The 20504-nt window shown below is 40.7% G+C and overlaps 1 protein-coding gene across 4 annotated transcripts in view; it reads right to left on the bottom strand.

The window, feature by feature from the left end:
* Positions 1-14855, bottom strand: part of NCOA2 (nuclear receptor coactivator 2) — a 186551-nt gene extending 171696 nt beyond the window's left edge. For 2 of the 4 annotated variants that reach the window (XM_021543382.4, XM_085572215.1), the window contains exons 1-2: positions 14681-14855; positions 5038-5117 (exon numbers count right to left, since the gene is read on the bottom strand). The gene's annotated coding sequence lies outside the window, so the exon portion shown is untranslated. Of the gene's footprint in view, positions 1-5037; positions 5118-14639 lie in introns of all 4 variants that reach the window. The other 2 variants (XM_021543379.4, XM_085572213.1) reach the window with 2 other exon arrangements.
* Positions 14856-20504: the final 5649 nt, after the last annotated feature.

The following is a 20504-nucleotide window of genomic DNA, read 5'->3' on the forward strand; positions in this document are numbered from 1 at the left end:
TTGGGATTACTGAAGGAAGAAAAGTACTGATAATGAAAAAAAGGCAAAAATCTGGACCATAAAAACAGATGCTGGAATAGGAGAAAAGAGCATATTTTTGATTTATCATGGCCACAGTTGCAAATAAAGTTTCAGCAACACATTTACACACATACTGTAACAAATACTGTGTACAGAAGAGTGCCAGTACCCTTTTTTGGTTGCGGTGAGATGACTAGAGGAGGTTTCTGTAACATATTTGAATAGTTAAAGCCCTGCACAATGATGCTGTAATACTCACCAATATTTCTCCAATCATTTTCAGCGTACTGAACTTCTGTGACTTATCTAACAAGGACCTTTCATCTGAATTTTTCAACATCCAAAGTTTATTTTAAAAAGAAAACCTGTAATTTCTTGGCAGTGCAGTTAATATAAAAGAAAATTAATGAGAGAGAAACACATTGTACAAGACTTTATATTATAATAATCTACAAATTTCCTTACCATCACAGCAGATAAGTCTTCTGAGCCTAACATCCCCACATTGTGGTATTGGAAAAATTCACCCACTTTAATGTACACAAATATCCATGAACCTCAAAGTATTGTACTATAATGCTGTCAAATCAACAGACTACTGGAATTTAATTTCCAGAAAGCCAAGGCAAAATCTACTGGCCTTCATCTAAAATACCAGTGCCATTTCCAAGCCCTCTATTTAATTAATACTATTTACTGTCAAGAGCCAAGCCGTGTAAATATTTCACTCTTTCCAATTCAGGGACTGAAGACAGGCCCAGAGGAAAATCTGCCCAAGTAAATGCATCTCATCTTCTTTGATGATGCAAGTGCTCAGTTGTCCTGTTCTTGACCCCTCTGGAATTCTGAGACTCCAATACTGGTGATACAATGTCATCAATCTATATATAAAATATACATTGATTTTCCACAGATGATAATGACAGCTATTGCTTCTGCTAATGCTAATACAGTATAACTTTGTCCATCTAAAAAGGTTCCTATCAAGGTAAGAAATGAAAAATCTTAGCAAAGTCCATTACAAAGTCAAAACCAATATTTAAAAAGTGAATAAAATCAAGTTAGCAATCCCATTTCCTAAATATTTTTTATTTATCTCACTGAAACTGCAATGTTCAAAATAATCTTCCAGGATATAACTATTTACAAAAGGCAAGCTTCAATCAATTGAATGAGCATTTTCAACAATCCTGGATATATATTAAGTTTGGTTGCATCAATGCAGTAAAAAGTTCACTGACAGAGCACTCCATTTAAATCCGTTTACAGTAGGTAATGAGTTTTACATATATAAGAATAGTTTAATCCAGCTTTACAATGAATTTGAACATTGTGGCCTCAAAACTACAAAAGTACTTTAAAAGTATTTCCATTACTAACAAATCTAGTTCTGCTAGTTGCAAGCATAACATTTCTCTCTACAGCACTCTAGATTTTCATAAAATTTAAAGGAAAGAAATGCAATATACTACATTTGTGTAAATTTCAACTTTTCCACAAAATAATGTTTTTCGTAAACTTCTAGTTCCAATTTTAGGGGAAAAAAGCTTTTAGGGGGCAATTGTATAAATCTCAATAGATGCTCATTTCCTAATACTTCAGTGCTCATCGCACCACCCACACAGAGCTTCACTCTCAGATTAGGAGTATCATTTTAACGCTGATTACGTTAAATTCACCATAATCAAGCATCCACTTTTACAAGCATCTTCATAGGCAATTCACATTAACTAATATCACTACTGAACAGCAGTGACTGAACACAGAATAATCTTATCACATTTCATGCAAGACACAACTCCCCAGTTTTGAAGTCTAGCAATGAAAACACATTCCTTTTATTTATCACAAACCAATTCAACATAGATTAAGCATCCTTCACAGAGAAGACCAGATTCATTAAAGATTACACATACCATTATTTTATTTCAACTATGTCAGAAATACAGCTTCTGTGGGAATTAGGGTGTTCTGAACTGACTCCAGGGCTCTAGGTAAGCATCATTGCAGCCCTGCTTTGCAAGATCACAGAAGCCAGCTCTGCCTTATTCAGGTTTGGTACCTGAATTCTATTGTAAGTTCCTCATTTGCATCCTTAAATTAATACCCAAGGCTCTTAAAATTTGTTTCAATATAAGGCAGTTTTATTTTCAGTATTGCACTTTATTTTCTGACAGCATTCCCTTTACACAAACATGTATTAAGAGAACACAGTCAAAAATAAGACATTTGTCAGAATTTTCTGTATCTACTACAGCTGTAAACAACAAGCACTATAACTCAGAATAAAAAGACACACAAATATTTTCTATCACACTTGACACTAACTACAACACAAACGACAATGAAATCACTACAAAGTTAGATGGAAACAGATTCTCCAGATCAAGAGTGACAGAAAACTGAGATTTCTCTAATCTATGTTCTTTTTGCTGAGAACTATTCCTTACAAAGCAAACCACTTCATGAAAAAAGGAGAGAGAGATAAAAAATGCTTTCTGACTGGTAACTTTTAGACTGGAAATTAAAACAGATTTTGTATCTGTTTGGCTTTTTTGTAAATGTATACTTATCATCATTCTAATTGCATCCCCTTTTTTGTGAGCACACAGCAGCTGCTAACCACTACCTAAACTAACATGAAAAATAGGCCAAATAAGTCTTAACTAGTAGGTTCATTTTCCAAAAAAACTTCATAGAATGGTAGACAAGCTGAATGTGCACAATTTCAGTCAGAGTCATGGTGCAGTCTCACAACATACAGTCGAAACCAACATCCATAATTGCACAAGAAACACTAATCAAAAGCCAAGGCCTAGATTTCTTAAATGACACTCCAATGGATGTATCCTTCTAACACTAGTATAATTTCAGATGGGTATACTGATTAAAATAAACAGCTACAGCTCTTTGATCTTGCAACAGACAAGGCGAACATGCAAATATGTCAAATAATAAGGCTTAAGCCCTGGACACTCAAAACTCAATAGAAAGATTTCCAAGGATTCAATGGAACCAAAATTTTAAGCTATTCTTTGGCTTATGGAACCTACTTTTGCTGAACTGTCTATAATAGGAACACAGATATAACCACACACTTTAAAGTAAAAGGATATTTTGAGTGAAAACTATCACTCTGCTTCATCCTTGCCCTATAAATCCTATTATTACAAGATTTTTTACAGTGGTTTATTCCTCAATGTCATCACCATAGACTTCAGATACAAATATTCCATGTCATATTTGCTCTTATTAAAGGTTTTGAACTTCCTAAACACAGAAACTGTGTTTCAGTCAGCATGTGTGAAGATACCAGATTATTTTCCATCAGTGTATCAACCAAATCTATAGTTTTGGTGCAGAATGTAGCAACACTAAGGAAAAGACAGGCTGTTTTTTTTCTCTCCATATAAATTAATTAGGAAAAAAAACAGATAATTATATGGAAATTTCTTTTTATTTTCATATTTCCCTAATGCATTCAGTTTTTTAATCGAAAATTGAAATTGAGACAACTGAAAACAAACATACAATCAACTTGACAACAAAATTTCATGTTCTCTATAGAGAACCCTGGCAGTGACATTTTTCTCTTTATTACATATACCTAAGTCATTCTGAGTGCTATTCACTAGGAAAACAATATTTTAGAGTATTTGCATTTTTTTTAAACAATTTGCTTAAATGATTACAAAAGCAGATCATTATTGAGAAGACCTGCACAAGTACATTATGATTATGAAGTGTAGGTAAGTAGTGTAAATAAATAATAACCAATATCGCGTAAGCAATAAGTGTAAATAAGTAATAACAACTCTGTGGCTAAGCATTTTCAAGTTAATATAAAACAAAAACCAATTATTAACCAGAATTCTAAACTTCATTGAATAGAATGAACTCCAGAGTGTTTTATCTGAACTGAAAAGGGAAAGGACAGAAAAAAGCACTGGAAAACTGCTTAACCTGCTTTCTCGTTCACTGATGCTAGAAAATTAGGAAAGTTTAAAGAAAAGCATTGTTGGTTTGCAAAAACTGCTGAACATAATTAACAAAAGAGGAAATGATACTTGATGTGGGCTTACATAATTTTACCCATATTTGGTCGGCATTTTATAAACAGTCATCCACCAAACAACTAAAAACTCTTTCACAGGCTCGTTTCCCACCTCTATATTTAGTGTGCAAGCCTCAAAAATACATATTTCTGACCTTAATAAGTCACTCTATGTGTTAAAAGACAACATTTATTCATGAGTACACTGAAATGGTTCTCACATAAAATCTCAAATGCATATTTGTTGTAAAAGATTTATACCAAATGAATATACTGATATATCAAACATACCTAAAATAAAACCACAGCATTTATAGTCTACTTTCTTTCACTGCACTACCAAACTATTATTAGTCTGCATTTAAACAATCCGCAGGGGTCTCTTTTTCTAATTCTCAGTGGTATTATCCCTTCTTGAGAGCAGAGTTAAACAGGCACAGCACTGCCTGATGGAGTCATAAGACAGTAATTCTTGAGCAACAAGCAGTTTAAGTCATCAGTGTCATTATACCAATTTCAACCCTCAATTTAAGTAATTTATTAGTGCAGAGAGTTGGATGGAAAAGCTTGTATTATTTCATATTCAACCTTTGCCATAAGACAGACCATAATCAGCACATCTGAAAATGTCAATTCCTTAGTTACAGTATAAAATACCAAACAAACCTAATAATAAAGGCTGAAGGGATCAACATGCAATATTCCTTCTCAGCAGAAAGTCCCATTCCTGGTCCTGGCACCAAAGCAAGGACCCTCTGCTTCCATAACCAGTTTCACCATTATTTTCAAAGTTTCTAAAATGTCTTTCCACTCAGTGTACAGTATCTCATGTTACTTAACACCAAGGTTTGTTCTGCTGTATCCACACAATCAGTTTAAGACATCTCACATCAAACTCCCCAGTGAAGAAGAGAAAACTGCAACACAATCCAATTAAATGCAATAGGATATAGACAACTCACCAAGACTCAGCGATGCAGACAATGATTTCTAGGGGCTGTGTATGCAGGGGGCCTCACTACTCAGACACATCTCAAGTATGCTAGGAAGAAATTTGAGAGAAAAATATTAGTCTTTTTTTCTTGGAGATGGGCATGGAAGAACAAAAACATGACAGCACATTGCTGTTTTAAGCAAAACACAATGAGGGAAACGCAAACTTTGTGGAGCGTTATCTGCTTTTCCAGACATAACTACAACCCCCTTCCAGCTTCACAATCACTCCAGTCACACAACTTCCTTTCTACCTGCTGTCTACTGCAAATTCACAGTGATAGCAGCTAAAATGTTTACATTAACTTACACAGTACACAGCCTCTATTTTCACTAACGAATCTATGAGAACTCTGAAAGTGCTTGGTTCCTTTTTTGGTTGACTGCTTGATTTGACAGCACATTAGTTTCAAATCTCTAAAAAGGAGAAACTGATGTTCTTTCAACCATTATTATAAGTTGCATGTTTCTTCTCTCAGCCTCCACTTACAATACTCCTGACCCAAGTGACAAGCATCAGTGAATAGAAAGCCTTTCACTCATATGGAGTCCCATAAAGCAGGAAAGACTCCACACATTGCACAGCAAAATAATTCCTTCAAGGGAGGAGGAGTGTGCCACTGCCCACACAAATATTATACCTGAATTTCTGTTTGTAGGTCAGAGAGCACAAATGTATCCAAGCAAACCACCAAAGAGTTTTCTACTTCCCTATTCTGACAAACTAAAAGGCAGATAAAGCAAATGAGAACATAAATACAATGGAAGATATGCTACAAGAGTCATCAGCAAAAAAAAACCCACCATACACTAATTATGCCTTGAGAGTAGCAGAAATTAGAATCAATCTCTTTCTTTGCCATTTCTGCCACCTTACAGGAACCTTCTTCAAATAAACTCTGTGTAAGTTCTTTCAGTCACAGACAGGATACCACTACAGTAACAGACTATTTAGGGGCATCACTAACAAAGTGTCCTTATATAAAATATACACACAGAAGATAGGACAACATTATTTCATCAGGAATGTCCAAAAAGCACACAAGCTCTGTGAATCACTAACTCAGGGCTTTGAGTGGGTCCTTGTTGACAGGAAAAATCATCTTGTCTTGGAATGAAACATTAAGTAAGCTACTAGATATTCTGGCAGTTCAGAGGCACCAAAGAGAAGCCATAGCCTCAGCAGCACATGGGGCTGCAGCCCCAGCCCACAGTGGGGAGACCTTTTCCCATGAGGGACAGCAAACAGGACAATGCCTGTGCAAATAGGAGCATTTCCCACTCGTCTCCTATTACCTGCTGTGCACCAGTGAATGAGTATTCTACTACCATTTTGTTTCTTGACAACTAAGGTGGCTGCTCACTTTTATTTTCCTGCTGTTTTTCCCTATTTTTTACATCCCACCTCCTGATCTCTATGACCTCCAATAAAGCCACTCAAGGAGTCTGCACACAAGTCATGTGGCTCCTGATCCTTACAGTAGTGTCCACAAGGCCCCACTGGAAAGGACAAGCTTTGCTGATTTTCATTTTTCTATTCATAAAACCTTTAACAATAATATTGTCTGAAAACAAAGACAACACATTATAGCTTCACACTAGAAGCACTACCTTCGAAACAAAAACATGACTAACAAGACCTCACTTCGCAAAAAAACCTCATGAATTACAAAGTAACTAGCGACAGGCTCATGTACCTGAACAGATGTATTATCTAGTATATTTCTGATACATTTCTCTAAACTAGACTGTCAAGTGAAGAAAAGAAGTGATGAACATGAAGTTATGGACAACAAAATTACCTGTTAGTCCTTTGCCTTTCCTTCTGAAGCCCATTCTGCAGGCTGAAGAAAAAGCAAGCCAACTACCACCTATGCCTATGCAAATTTACACCCAACCCACAAGAATCAGGAGCTTCTTGGAATGACTTTCAGAACTCAAGGGAACTTCTCTTGCAACAAGCCAGGTCTCACAGTGGCATAACTCTGTTAACAGTGGTGCACAAAGACCCACATGAAGAGCAGGTCACTGACTCAAACAATACACAAATTATCAACATTACCTACAATATAAAAATGGAATGCACCACAGCCACACCTGTCATTTTCCAACACCACCATCCAATCCTCCATCCCACAAAGAGGAAAAGAAAACTCTTTTAAAGGTCGAAAAACCTCAAGTAAAAACAATTGATATGGATGGAACAGAATAACACTGTCCTCTGACTTCAGAACACTTTACATCTTTATTTTCCATTTGTGCACAGTCACTTCTTTCCCATGTGGTCTCTATTCCAGGTACGTAAGGTGCGTTTACCTCCGTTGTCCATAAAAACTTCATGGTGAACAAAACACACAACAACAATGCTACAAACTACAGTTAAGCTGAAAGGGAGTGGGAACTGCCACTTTCAGACCTACTTGGAAGAGATCATCCACAGCATGCAAGCTTAGTGAGCATGAACTTGCTGAGCTTAGTGAGGCTTTTCTCATCTACATTCAATCTTCAGGTTCCATCATTCCTAAACTAAGACAAAAAGGAGCCACAAATGATCTCACCATCCTGCAGTTATCACTAGCTCCACACAGAACTGTAACAAGAAAATATTTTGAGGCCTCATGAAAAATTCAGTATCTTTGTTTCAAAGTAACGCTTTAAAAAAATCTAGCAAAACAAGCAAAAGTATGTTTGCACTACAAATGCCAACAAAAATTGGCAAGCAATTAAAATAAAAAAAACCTTCAAACTATGCTATTAGAGCTACATTTTATAGCCTGTAAAGTATCAACAAGTTGGGGTTTTTTTACCCCAGATAATAGCAAAAACTCTTCTGGACTCATTTAAAGAAAATAGTACATTTCTAGCTGTAAATTTTAATTTTGGAAAAAATACAAAGATTTGGACTAGAAGAAGAGCTTTTCTCCTTGAGAATATAATTGAAAACTGGAATTTATTCATTTATTTCTATACCCTCAATACCACCAGAAAATAGATAGAACAGGATGAGGACATTGTTCATGTACCTGGAGACCAAGGTATAAAACTGAGTGAAACTAGCAAGTAAAATTAGTTGACAATAATCACATGTATTTCTCAGAATATGTAACAACTTGGTCAGCAAGTCCTGACAATAATTTTGAAAGGGTAAAGAGAAAGGGCTGAAGAGCGACTTTGTGAACTCAAAGCATGGTGTAAGCAGAATGAAGAAAAATAATCTCCACTGTAGCCTAAATGATACTTGAACTCTCAGATTCACAAGTATTAAAACTTATGACCTTGGGTTTTCATGGGGTTTGGGTTGCTTTGGCTATTTTGGGTTTTTGGGTTTTTTATTAATTTTTAATTGCACCACACAGTCATATGATGAATTTGTAAGTTCATAAAAATATGTGTAATAAAAGTGTCAGCATATACTCTCAAATTTATTCATAGGCAGACTTTCCTCTATTCTCAAGAAGCTATATTTTTAAATGCAGTTTAGTATCTCCTACATAATCCATGAAGTACAAATAGGTGACAAACTGCATTGTTTTTAATTGGAGTGATTTTCTTCAAAATCCATGGGCCAGGCTCATTAGGGATCAATACTGACAGCAATGAAAAACTGAATCTGTTCACACACAGATGAATTACAGCACAGGCAGAGTAAGAGTAAAATTCTATAATAATTCTGACTTAACAAGCAAAATGTTCTTTCACTTTCCATGCCCATTCTTCAGTCCCTGGCTTCTCCACTGAGGCAGCCAATAAAGCAGCCAATTGTGATATGCCCACTATAAATCCTACCCAAGAGCAACAATATGTCTTACATAGCTCACTAAAAAAGCATCAAAATAGCAACTCTCAGTCAACACTACGGCAGATATATGCTCTCACTATGTCCCCTCATAGAAGCTCATGTGCTCCATACTACCCAAGATTAATGGATAAATCAACACATTCGGTAGATATTTTAATTAATTTGTCACCTATACTCTCTGCCTTTTCATTAATCCAATAAAAGTTTCCATGTAATGGGGACTATTGTAGCAAAATACAAGTTTTCTTTTCCAAACAGAAAATAACTTCTTGAAGTTTAAAAACAAAGAGAAAAACGTAAATAGGATTTACTGAGGACATTGCATCTTAGCTGCAAAAAGCAAATGCACATTCCAAAGAATTTTCTTCTTAATATCTAAGTAATGGAAGCACACTCACAGAAAGAGTGAGATTTACTATCAGTTGTAACTGCTAAAATGAGAGCAAAGAAAAAATAATATCTGTCTGTAACTGTATTAATGGGAGATTGTTATGGAAGCCATTTAAGGAAATGCAAGACTTGGAATAGCATAATGATGAAGCTGCAGAAGAAAAAAAAATGTGCACATTGTTAATATGCTGCAGTATAGCTTCAGACACTTAAATTAATGAACTAATTTCAAACTTCAAGATGTCAAGCACTCTGATGACGATACATTTTCCATAGGAATTGTTTCCATTATATATCCATAAAACTCTTAAATAAATTTTCCATTAGTCTTTCATTTGAATAACGTGCAATTTCCACAGAAAAAGATTGAAAAATCATAAACAGTTACAAAACACACTGCAGCAAATCTACCACATTCAAGATCTATTTTTCAAACTGTTCATCAACTCAAAATAATTGTATAAAATCGACAAAAGTATTCCAGATGCTGAGGAGAGGTAATAGGTAAATGCAGGGCTGAATGAAAGAAAATTAATTTCTTCCACTCATTTTTCCATCTCATAAATGCTATTTCTGAATACTCACAACACTGACAAAATTGCTTTGTCTTAAAACTGTCTAAAAAATATCCTGGGTTTTTTGTCTTTTTTTTTCTAATTCTGTATCCTAAATTGATTAAACTATACAACCTGTCATTTTTCATGTCAGATTTCTACTTGGTATGTTTTGAAAAGGATGAGCTACTGAATCATTAAAATAGGGAGTGTTTGCATAATGTAAATACTGCTGACAAACTACTAACTGTAGAACTGGTAAGATGCCTTTGTAATACGTTACCACTGATGTAATATTAGAAATTATTCTTACTACTCTAAGTTACCATTTCAGCAATACATATGACTGTTTAAAATGCTATTCCAACACAGAGCAGGAGTCCTGGAAACTGTATTTTATTCCCTGAAATAATAAAATATTATCAAAATATTATCTATAATAAATACATTAAATATATGTTATCTAAGCTCCATTATCCTGATGGGTAAAAGCCAAAGAATACTTCTGTAGGGTTTAAATTCCCAAGAGAAGAAGAGCCCAGATCCTGTCTGCAAGCACACAATGGAATCACAGCTGACGATGCACATCTTTTTCTGGATGTCTCCATATGCTCAGGAGGGTTTTTCCCCTCCTCTCCCTCCCTGTTTCTCCCTCTCCGCCTCCCTTGCTCCAAGCATTACATTGAAGAATTTGTCATTATCTGCTGCCAGAAGTATAAGAATGTTTTAACAACTAACAAAAATAAAGCAGTGCAGTGAACTTCACCTCATTTAAAAATAAAAATAGGGGATCCTGCCAGAGTAGCTCTCTCTAAGTTAACTAACAGCAGAAAATGGGTGGATGAATGAATGCTGTTACATGCCTTCTATAAAGTAATTATCAATGTTACTTTGTTCTTAGTTTAAAATGCTGTGCCACACAGCAGGGTATATACAGCAACAACACATTTAACCTCTGACCTCTAAAGCCAAACATGGACGTAAATGAATATTGAGCATTTTAATGCCTATCAGAATACTGAAGAAATGTGTGGAATTTGTTAAATATACCTACTTGCATGCAATCTGCATTGTTTAGAGAGGCCAGCCACAGCAAATGTACAAAGAACTGAACATGGCAAGAACAGTTTTAGTTCAGCGTTCCCTTTCTCCAATGAACAATCTATTTGTGCTCGGCAGACAAAGAGAGTTACGTTTATATTTAAATTTGGTAGCAATCTTTAGTTAGTCTTTTTCTTTCAAATGAACTGTCAGCATCCTCAAGGCTTAGACCTCTTAAGCCTCTGCAATTCTGGTGTCAGGTGCTAGAGAAACTCCAGCTGAGCGCAGAAGCCCAGATTTTGCCAATGAGACAGTGACATCAGCAACAAAGGCAAGGAGCAGAAGACAGTGGGCATTGTAGCAGCAGCTGGCTCGCTCACTGACTTTGTTCTTCCTGCTGCAAAATCTGGGCTCCCTGCAGATGGGCTAGCTCTTACTGGATTTTTGGAGGACAGAGGGAAAAGTTCAGAATACCAACACTACAGACTAAATTACGTGCCTCTTTCAACAGAGCCTTTCATTAGAACATAAAAATGTTCTAATGAGCAAGCTACATCCTAAATAATTATAAAACATAAACATTATTCTTAAGTAATTAATTTTTACTTTGGAGTCTCAGTTTAATGCAATACGCTACACTATATATGAATAAATCCCTTATATTTTCTAATGTTTCAACCAGAAATAACCTTTATTTTCTCTTTCAAACAGCATGATTCCAGTTTAAAAACTTAAACTGGGTCCAAAAGTACCATTCTTGATGGCTATGAAGTATTCAAATGTCTTGAGTCTCAAATTTAGCACTGACACCACCAGGACACACAATGAGGAATTTACACACTTGGGAAAGAAGTGCCTTCATACATTGCAGAGATACTGAAGAACCACATCAGACATGGATTCTCTCCCTAATAAAGACCACAAGCCTGAGAAAATACAAAGTTGAGAAATCTTCATGTTTTATGTGAAATAAAATGGTACAGTGACTAGAAAGATGAGGTGATTGCAGCATGTTTGACATGAATTTATTGCATAATGCTCAGCGAGATAAAAACATAATAAAAATAATGAAATTCTTCAAAATATTGCACGATGTTGAAAAAGGAGGAAACCTTTCTTCTTACAGTTGTACTCAATATTCTTGAAGGCTGAGTCCATGACAAAATATTTTCTTCAAGACTACAGATAACGAAGATTTCCTAAGAACATTAAGCTTCTCCACTTATGGATTAACCACTGGGGGACAATTTTCAACTTTCCTTATTTCGTATGACACAACGGAGCCAACTTCTGTGTCCAGTCCCCAAAGAGCTGTTACCATAAATGCAAAAGTGAGAGATACAAATGCATCAGTGTCCATAGGTGCTTACATACATGTCTGTACATGGAAATAAGTGCAAACCTGGTATATCCTATTTGTGACACCATTGCTTACATAAACAAACAAGTCTTCTGGAAAAAAGTAGGAGGCACCAAGTACCTACACCAAGTGCGATAAAACAACCAGTTTCCATCCACACTAAGCTGTGTTTTAGCAAACAAGAGCTCTGCTTTGGGGTGTAACAGTTTCAATATGACATTAAAAATTATATTCAGCATGGGCATTTCTCAGAGAGCATCCAACACAGTGGACAAGCAGCTTTGGCACTGCCAGAGGATTCCCCATGAGAGGAGCCCACCAGGTGGCCCAACACTGCCACTGGGTTATAAGGAGCCAGGAAATTAACTGACTAGGGTTGTTTTTATAGTTCAGTACATAAAAAACCCAAAGGGATAAAATCCAAATGACTGCCTTCACCCGCAATAGCAGAACAAAAACGAAAAAAAAAATGCTTTAAGTACAAACACTGGCAGTCTTAAATGCTTACTTATTTACAGTGGCAATAGAGCTCTGCTGTAGCTGCCATAGCCAGGCAGTATATGCTTAGCTCAAATTATACTTAAGCATTATGTGTTCAGTTCTAAATCCTATTCACCTGCTTCTTACTACTCTGAGACAAAAAAAAAAAAAAAAAAAAAAGAGAGAGAAATATATAAACAATTGATTATTATCAAACAAGCAGGCTGTTCTCCTTTCACAAGGAGACTCTCCAAGCTAAATTACAAGTATATTTATAGAGTGTCCCACATACACACACTTCAGACCAAAGTATACAGGCTAACTCAAACTAGGTACATATCATGAGATACACGTATCACGACTTCCCAGTGACTGCCAGCAACCTCTTCGCCTTTTTTTTTTCTATTTTTTTTTTTTATTTCCCTCCCCCCCACCTTTTTCTGCTAGGCTCTCGGGCAGGCTTCCCACAAACTACACGGCCTGAATGCCCCTCTCCGGCAAGAGCAGAGTGCGGTCTGCGAGCCGGGGGAACGCTCAGGCCCAAGCGGCGGCGAAGGAACGAGGGGCAGCGAGGCAGGCGAGGGCCACGGCTCCAATTACGCCTCGGCCCGCAGCCTGGGAGCCGCGCGGTGCCCGCGGCGGCGCACACACCGCCCCCCGCGGACGAGGGGAGGGGCCGCGCACCCGCCCTCCGCGGAGGCAGCGGGCACCTCCGCGCCCCTCCCCCGCGCCTCACGCGTGGGGCTCCGCTGGCCGCCGAGCGCCCCGCCTGCGGCCGCCGCCCGCTGCGGGGAGCGGGAGGGAGCGGAGCGGCACCCGCCCAGGGACCCCGGCCCCGCGCCCGGCCGGCTGCTCCCCTCTTCCCCCTCCTCCTGCCGCCGCTCCCCGCCCCGCGCACACACGCAGACACACGGCACTGCGGCGGCCGGGCCCCCACCCCTCCCCGGGCCGCGGGGAGGCGGCGGCCGGGCGCCCCGGGCTGCGCTCGCACGCAGCTGCGACGCCCCGCCGCCCGCCCCCGCGGCTCGGCCCGGCGCTGCGCGGCGCGCACGGGCAGGCACAGCCCCCGCGCAGAAAGTTAGAGAAGTTGCCCGCTTCGCCCCCTCCTTCCCCTCGCGTCCCCTGAGCGCGGAGCGGCGGCGAGGCGCCCTGCGCAGGGGGAAGGGGAGAAGGCGCCGGGCGGCGCGCTCCCTGCCCGGCGCGGAAAGGGGGGCGGCCGGCTCGGCCCCGCGGCCGGAGCGCGGAGCGGCCCGCGCCGCTGCGCACCGAGTCGTTGTCAGCCGGGGAGGAGCAGGCGGCGGCGTCGCTCTGCTCCCCAAATCACCCCTTTTGTCATCGGGGAGAGACCCTCCCTCAAGTTTCGCTATCGCTGCGTGGTGGGGGTGAGGGAGAACGTCCTAAACAGTCCCTTCAAAATTGCACCCCGCTGCTCCATCCTCCCCCGGCCCGGCCAGGGCAGGCTCTGACCCCCAGACCAGCCCCTCGCCTTCTCGATTCCTCGCACTTTCCCCCCCAGCCAGGGGCGCGGAGAGGTTGCACCCGACCGCCGCCTGGCCTGGAGCAGGAAACCGGCCCCTCGGCCCGGCAGGGTGGGGTGCCCTATCCCCCTCCCCCCCCCACCCCGGCCGAAACAGGGGGACGTCCCGGAGAAGTAACCCCGCGCCCACCCCCCACCGCCGGGCGCGGGGGTGCGAGCACGATGCCCCGGCAAGGGGCGGCCCCGCGGCCCCTCCGCTCCCCACGGAGGGGCCGCAGCCCCCGCCCCGCTCCCCCCGCCGCCGGCGCGGGGGAAGCCGCCTCGCCGCGGCCGCGGTGCCGCCCGCCAACGCCGCCCCTCCGCGCACCGGCGCGGCCCCGGGCGGCCCCCGGCGCTCCGCGGGGCGGCCGGGCAGGCGCGGGGGCCCAGGCACACCCCGCGGCGCGCCGGGGCCGTGCGGGAGCCGTTACCGGGGTCAGTGCCGTCTCCCGCCGCTGCCGCCGGCGCTGACCTTCGCTTTGTAAGATGAAGCTGAAGCTGGGGCTGCGGCCGCCATGTTCCTTTTTAATAACTGCCTGCTTGTTTATTTCAATGGAGACCCTCCCACCGCTCGCCCTCCTCCTCCTCCTCCTCCCCTTCTACCCAGAGGAGGGCTGGACGGGGAGGAGGCAGGGGGAGGCACAAGTCACTCCCCCCTGCCCCCGGGCACGGCGGCAGCGGCCGGGCCCCGGGCGGGGGGAGGCCGGGCCGGGCCGGGCGGGTGGGCGGCAGCGCGGCGCGGTCCGGGGGCCGCCGCCGCCCCTCGCCGCTGCCGCTCGGCGGAGCGCGGGCCCGCTCGGCGCCCCGCCCGCGGGGACAATGGCAGCCGCCCGCTCGCAGCCCTGCGCAGCGCTCGCGGGAGCCTCCTCCTCGGCGCCCGAGCCGCGGAGAAAGGGGAAGGGAAAAACAAAGTCCTTCGCCCTCGGAAGCGAGAGACTTTGGCTGTGGCCCTTTGCTGTTCGTCCTTGGAGGAACCCCGCTCCCAGGCGGGACCGGAGCAGTCAGCCCTCTTACGGCTTTCAGTGGCCCATATTCACGAAAACAGGGAAACAAGGCGGGGGGATACAGTCTTACTTCCTTTCTTTGCTTCGGGAAAAAAAAAAAAAAAAAAAAAGACATGTTGAAAATCGTGTCAGCTGTACCTCGCTCGTGGGAGCAAAAGGATTGAGATGAAGGCTTTCCCTAGATTGGAGGAGTGAATACATGAGTTAAAATTTGTTAAGGGCGGGAGGGCAATTGTTAAACATTGCCCTTTAGTTCAGGAAGCAAACCGTGATGCAGAAATCCTATCTTACAAGAAAAGCTTTACGTTTTCACACGTAACGATAATGGCGAGTTGTACTTTGCACTGCAACAGTCGTTATTTTTGACATTTTGTAGCCTGAACGCGCAGCCCCAAGCTGTTCTGCAGATTATATATTGTTCCTGGTGGTATAGCTAAATCTGCTTGCAATTAGGCTCGTCCAATATTTTTTTGATCATAATTCTTGTTTTTCAGATGGCTACATTTTGCCTTATTGTGCTGCATAAAATTTCCCATACTTGTCTGTTTTCATTTTTAAGCTGTTTTTTTGCATTGGGCAAAAATAGTTCAATTATTTCTCCAAACAAATTAAAGAAAAGCTCTTTTCCACTCTCCTCTCTCATGTTAAAGGAAGAAGCCTTTGAAATCAACTAGCTGAAAACTTGCAACATTTTCTTCTTCGACTGAGAAAACTCAGAAATTGGAGGGATGGCCATCAGATATCTATTTGAATTTAGTCCCATTAGAGATGGGGCTGGAGGGATTGTCGTTCTTAAATGTTCAATGAGAGCTTTCATGCGATAGTAACCAAAGATGCAATCCACCTTAATGCCACTATTTTAGCTGGAGTACTTTTGACATGATCTTCAGAAGACAAGGCTCCAGCGCTGGGCTGCAGCAGCTGGAGAGGGCAACCTTTCTGAATGTCCCTCCCCATCAGTTGTATTTGGCAGAGAAATTAGTCTTCAGGAGGCTCTTCCACTCTGCCCATACACAGGCAGGCAAAAAAGAGATTGAGGATTAATTCTGTCTGCAAAACACACATAACAGAATATTACCTTGAAATAACATAGCAAGTAAGAGTAGCTTGCATTTGAGGGAAATTTTTTTTTTTTTAAATCCATCCAAAAAATGGAGTAAAGAATCCTGGAGAGACAGAACTTTTCCTCTGATCTCATTTGTCTTATCTGTGCAAATCTCTCTAGCAAATAAGCTAACAGATAGGAAATTTACCTCAAAGTTGTGATTCATTCTCCAATGCAAAGTGAAACAGTGTTTCACTGGGGGAAGAAAAGAAAAAAGTATGTCTTTAATTTTGTGACCATAGACAGTCCAATTTAGAATTGCCCAGATAATTTTAATTCCAGCACTTCTTATTTAGGAAAGCTTTGGTTTGTTTTTTTTTTTTTTCCCCTAACATCTAACTTTTTTAACATGACCAAAAATCTTTATTAAACTAATTCCTAAATCCACCAGGAAAAGCAAGGAAGATCTTTAACTTTCTGTGGTAGGAGCATAAAAGACAGCTCATATAACATGACGTTTATAGCCTAAACATTAACAGAAAGGCCTGGCTCCTATGTGGCTGAGTTTTCTAGTGAAACTGTGTGGGAGAGGAGATTTAACTACACACATATGTTCAGATCCACTGAAATTTGTTACAAGCTTCTAACTCATAAGCAGATAAGATTATCAACTAAGGCCAAAGCCCTGGTTACAAGTGTCATTGTATGCAAAGACCAATAATTATGTTATTCCTAACTGCTATTCTTTAAAGGGAAGGGACCATCTTCCAGATGGGAAATAGATTTGATAAACACACTTCAGTGCAGATTTTATTCAGCACTACAGCTCTTCTCTAAAACTTCTCCAGTGTCACCATTCTTGCATTATGCTGACTAGAGATGGGCTTAGTTCTTCAGCAAAAACTTCATCCATTCTAAACAAGAGTAATACAAGTTTCCTGTCATTCTTGTGTATTCACTTTCCTCTCCTTCATTCTTCTGCTTGCTATTTTGTTCACAACATCACTTTATATATTCATTTGATTATTCACTGTGATTTGCAAACCTTTCCTCACGTGAAAATTAGCATTGAGCTAAGTTTTTGATTTTTTTGAGTGATATTTGGTTGGATTTCCTTTTATAACTTTTTTCCCCCCTGAATTAACAGGAAAAAATTCAAAATCTGAATGCAGCCATGTTTTCCTGGTCAGTACAGTCATATATTGTCAATGTTATTTTTTCTTGCCTTTTCTGCATACCATATTTCTTTTAAAATTGATACACAGAGTAAAACTAGCACTTGAAGGTGTATTTCTAACTGTTTTTCAAATGAGTAAAGTTATTTTTCCATAAGGTGAAAGGTTATGAACAAATTGTTGATAGTTTATGAACTTGGTAGGCCACTCAGGTATAGCTGCTGTCTCATAAAGCTCTATCTGCAGCTTATATGCATAAGAAAGAATGGTTTATGTGCACCTGCTGAAACCAGGGCTATATATAACACAGCTGTTGGTGTACAAAGCCTTTTTCATGAGCAGCTGCATTTACTCTGTAGAATCACTTTGCCCACCTTTATGGGGAACTGAATCCCCACTTATTCATTAACCTTTCCAAGTGGATTTAAATATGGTCTTTATGAAACCAATGAGATTTTTGTTGACACAGTATATACCTAACTCAAACTCACAAAAAAATAAAAAAAAAATTTAAAACCATGTGAAAATACTCCACTATTTTAACCTTCTTCAGGATCCAGGGGACCTGTTGAGGTCTTGTGGTTGAAGCCCCATCTCCAAGTAGGGCCAATTTTGAAGTTATGCCAGGTTTTCCAGGGTCATTACCAGATTAATTTTACTGTCTCTACAGCCTCTTTGAAGTATCCATTCCACAATTTGAACACATTTGTGAGTTGTTTGTTTTGGTTTGGTTTGGTTTTTTTTCTCCACAATGTCTAATTGGTCTGTTCTAGCTTATGCCTGTTGTTTCCCACAATGAAAAGGTTCCTGTGGACTTCCTAGAAGGTTCCATCTTCTCTACATCTGCCCGTTAAGAAGTTGAAGACAACACTAAAATTTACACCAGCCTTTTCTTCTTCAGACTAATGGCCTGACCTTCTTGGTCTCTTCTTGTACATCATGTGCTCTAGCACCTTCACCATCATGGTGGCCCTCCCCTGGAATTTCTTTATGTCTGCGTCTTTCCCACACTGTGTAGCTCAAAACTGCACTCAATTTTCCAGTGTGGTCTCACTCCATGGATGGAAATAGCCACTTTTCTCAACCTGCTGGCTATTGCAGCCCAGGACACTGTTGACCTTCTCTGTTGCAAGGTCACTGCTGACTTACTTGTTGCTCACCAGGACTTCCAAATTTCTTTTTGAAAATCCTTTCCTGTTGCTTTAGCCTCCAAATGGCTATTCTGTATCAGATGCAGGATGCTGCTCCAACACTCATTGGACTTTGTGGGATTCCTGCCAGCCTATTTCTCCAGTCTGCTAAGGTTGCCCAGAGCACTGCTATCTCCCGCTTTTCTGTGATCCGCTTTTCATCTCATCCCTGAAGTTCCTGACCGTGTTACACAGCAACAGTCACAGTATCCACCCCTGGAGTAGATTGGCCACCAGCAGGACCTGCTCCCACTGATCACAGCCCTTGAGACCAATGCAGTCAATGTTCCACATTATCTTCTACTTAAACTTGTTCATACCCCTCCAATGTGGTTAAAGGAGGTCTGCGGTCGATTGTGTCTGAAGCTTTGTTATAGTAAAGATAAATGATATCAGCTTGCTCTCCACTCCTCCACAGATCCTCTTATCTCATTATACAAACCAGTCACATTGGTCAGGGAGAATTTGCTTTTGTAAACTCTTGCAAAGAGAGAAATGGATGCACTAACTTGCTGCCTGCCTCCAGGCACCTTATTGCCTTTCACACACCTGGAGAAGGTGTCCAGGAGGATTTACTACTTTATCCTCCCACAGTCTGAGGTCAGGCTGGCTGGCCTATTGTGCCTTGGATCTCCCTCCTAGAAGATGGACTTGACATTTGCCTTTTTCCACCTTCCCCAGTCACCATTACCTTTACTCACTACACCACTACACCACCCCCCTGCCATGACACACACACCCTATAGTTCCTACAACTACAGTGGCCCTCTGACCTCCATTCACATCTCCAAACTATTGCTGGTTACCCTGCTTCCATTAGCCCTTTACCACAGCCTGCCCTTTCAAAGTAACACATTGACTTACATGGCTTCCTTTAAAGCATCAAGGATCTGGCTCAGGTTCTTCAAGGACACTTTGGCTTTATCATGATTTGATACAGTGCTACAACAACTTAATTAAGAGTTTGCAGTCAAGAGCATATCTTATGCATATAGTGCTTATATGGTTAGAATTTTTTTCCTAGAAAAACTTTAGAAATATATATATATATTTACACCTCAAATAACAAGCTTCCAACTAAAAAAGTTATTACTTAAACATCTTGTTGTATGTTTATACCTTATTAATTCAATAATCTGCTTCACCGACATTTTTTAAAATAAAATAATCTTGAAAAGCTTAATACATTTTTAATACAAAAATTCAAATGAAGATAAATTTTAACAAATAAAATGTTTTGAAGAAAGTTATAAATGTGTAGGCTAAGAATAAGAATTTTAATCAATATTTGTTCAAATATTTTTATACTGGAATTAAAGACTCATTTTACTCATGCTACTTTGGTAAACAATTAATGCTAAGAAAAAATAATGTTCAGCTGAAGGAAATACACCTATAGAACTAAAGTACAACTGCTATAATTTTACCAGAAGTGTATTTATTTTTCTCATATTGTAATGTCATACCAAAACCCTTGCCTTTTACCTTTGCTGGATGCTCCTCCATTTACCTAGCCCTCTTGTTTCTTTACTTTCCTTCAGCTGTGTATAATTGTGACCACATGAACTGTTGGATCAGACAAGCAAAACCTGCCTTGCATATTGTGAGGGAACTTCTGAGGAGGTGACACCAAATTCCAACCCTAAGAAGAGGGACAGTGTCTGCTGGGTACCCCTGGAGTCCTGGACCCAATGCCCAGTGATCTCCAGAGGTCCTTCCCAGCCTCAAGAACTCTGTGCCTCTTTGATATCTTTAATGGGAAAAAATTCTTTTTGCTATTGTGCTTTATTTTGCACTGTTCTCCAACTTTTCAATTGTTTCTTTAACCACCTTTTTTTCCGCCTTTGTCCTTATTTTCTCTTTTATCTTTGTTTTTGCTAGT

This window comes from Lonchura striata, chromosome 2 (assembly GCF_050655825.1).
Source record: "Lonchura striata isolate lonStrDom1 chromosome 2, ASM5065582v1, whole genome shotgun sequence".
Lineage (NCBI taxonomy): Eukaryota > Metazoa > Chordata > Aves > Passeriformes > Estrildidae > Lonchura > Lonchura striata.